Genomic DNA, 2,598 nt, shown 5'->3' with positions numbered 1-2,598 from the left:
GGGGAGCAGCAGAGGGAGAGGGAGAAGCAGGCTTCCTGCCGAGCAGGGAGCCCGATGTGGGGCTCTATTCCAGGACCCCGGGATCATGACCTGAGCCCAAGGCAGATGCTTAATGACTGAGCCACCCAGGTGCCCCAGGAAAAGCATTTTCATTAACTTTTTCCAAAATATTACTGTATCCCCAAATACCAAATTTTCCTTTGTGCTTATCTTTTGCTCAGTGTCAATCATCAACCACTTCTCATTTTTTCCCCTATTTACCACATAATTAAAACTAGTTTATCTTAGTGGTAGTATATTGTGGATTCCACTGTAAATAATGTACTTAACAATCATGAATAAAACTTAATACATCTGGGTTGTAGCCCAGTGCCTTTTCTTTTTGCTGTTAATTTCCTCCAAGTAGATTAACCTGGACTCTTACCAACCCAATAGCTACTTATGTAGTGGTGTAAAACAAAATGTTCTCTAAAGCAATCCAGGATATAATACTCTGGATTTTAAAAAACCAGCCTCATTTAATTAGGATTAATTTCTCCCTCTCAGACTTGATATGTGATTCTATTTTGGTAAAAAGCAAAATTATAAAAGCTTACTTATTTCCAGACATGAAATGATATTTCTAGTCTAGATTCTATCTGGAATTTTCAGGTGTCTGTTCCTCTCTGTCCAGCTGTCATTTCTCTTTAGGGTACTGCAAGATGACCTAGAGATTTGCCATGCTGAGGGTTTTGTCTGTGTACAAAGGAAAATGGGAAGTGCAAATGAGGGTGAGGGGAAGGTCAGGAAGGGAGAGATAAAGAAAGAATCCTGACAGGCAGTTGCAGAACCTGCAGAACCCCACACACAAACTGAGGTCAGGAGTCTGCACTTCGGAGCCCAGTGGTTTCCAAGTGGAGCGTGTGCACACAGGCTGTGCAACAGAGAACACGGGGTGTCAGAAGCATTGATTATATGTGTGTTTTCTTTAATAGGGCGGAACAATTACTTGTATTGCACTCACCTGGGTTGACCGGGCACCCTCTGCTCAGTCCGTGCATCAGATGATCACACTGTCATAGACTTTCCTCGGGGAGTGGAAGGGTAGTTTCACTGCTCCAAGCGCCACCTGTGCGGCCTTCTGCATTTGCCCTTTTTCAGCAGGGCTGTGATTGTGGCAATTTATGGAGCTCGGTTAAGAAGATTTACAGATTATGCCAGCCGGTGTTCATTGATAATCCTTGCAAAAGGGACAACTGGCCTTAAAAGATTTCTGCAAACAAAACAAACACAAACGAAAAATTAAAAGCATAAAATCAGATTAAAGAAAATATTGGTAACATGAAAACAAGGATCTAACAAAAATAAGACAGCTATTTGTTTTTCAGTTCTTATTATCACAAGTTCTCCATTATTCATGTTCCAAGATAAAAATATTAATGATTTAATCAGAACTGACAAGCAGTGGGCCACAGAATTTTGGTATCATCAAGAAGGCTGTTTAAGAGGGATTTATATCTACTGTCATTAATGATTACTTGGGTCTTGTGTATACTAGGCCTTCAGCCAAGGATGGTATAAGAAAACAACCGTAATTCAGAAGATATTTTAAAATATGAGTTATTTCATGATTATGTCATCTTTTTTACTCCTATTTGTATGTATGATTTATTACATATTAGGTTATCTTCATAAATAACTAAGCAAACGTGTTAGGCTTGTATGCTGCTTTGGTTAACATCGCTCTATAACCAACCAACCCAAAGCTTCGTGCCTTAAAACAGCAATGTACTATTATCTCTCATGATCTGTAGGTTGTCTGGGCTCAACAAGGTAGTTTTAACCTGAGGTTTCTTATGTGGTTTCAGTCAGTCTTCTGGAAGCTCTACGGGGCTGGATGTTCAAGATAGACACTCAGGCGGCTGGCAGTGCGTGCTGGATGTTGGCTGGGAGCTCCTCTGGGTTGTTGGCTGCTGAGGCTGTACATGGCCTCTCCATGGGGTTCGGGCTCTTACAGCATGGTGTCTGGGTTCCAAATGGGGGAGACCCAAATGCCTTCCTAGAGGAAGGAAGCAGAAACTGCCAGGCCAGTTGAAGTACGCCCCTAAAAATGGAACAGTGTTACTTCTACATTTGTGCCATGTTCTTTTGGTCAAAACAGTCACAGGGCCTACCGAGATTCCAAAGGGTGGGTAAGAGCATATAATTAAGACATTATTAAGAATCTGGTCCCTGGGGCGCCTGGGTGGCTCAGATGGTTAAGCGTCCGCCTTCGGCTCAGGTCATGATCCCTGGGTCCTGGGATCGAGCCCCACATCGGGCTTCTGACTCAGCGGGGAGTCTGCTTCTTCCTCTCCCTCTGCCTCTCCCACTGCTCATGCTCTCTCTCTGTATTTCTCTGTCTCAAATGAATAAATAAAACCTTTAAAAAAAAAAAAAAAAAGAATCTGGTCCCTAATGGAACATTGTATGAAAGCCACTTTTTTTTTTTTTGTAAATCAATTCATTTTATTGGTAAAAAAATATTGTTCAAAGTAGAAAACATGGGGGCACCTGGGTGGCTCAGTCCGTTAAGCGTCTGCCTTCGGCTCAGGTCATGATCCCAGGGTCCTGGGATCG

This window comes from Phoca vitulina, unplaced genomic scaffold, assembly GCF_004348235.1.
Source record: "Phoca vitulina isolate PV1807 unplaced genomic scaffold, GSC_HSeal_1.0 scaffold49, whole genome shotgun sequence".
Taxonomy (NCBI): Eukaryota; Metazoa; Chordata; class Mammalia; order Carnivora; family Phocidae; genus Phoca; species Phoca vitulina.
The sequence above is the reverse complement of the archived record's forward strand: the minus strand, read 5'-3'. Positions refer to the sequence as shown.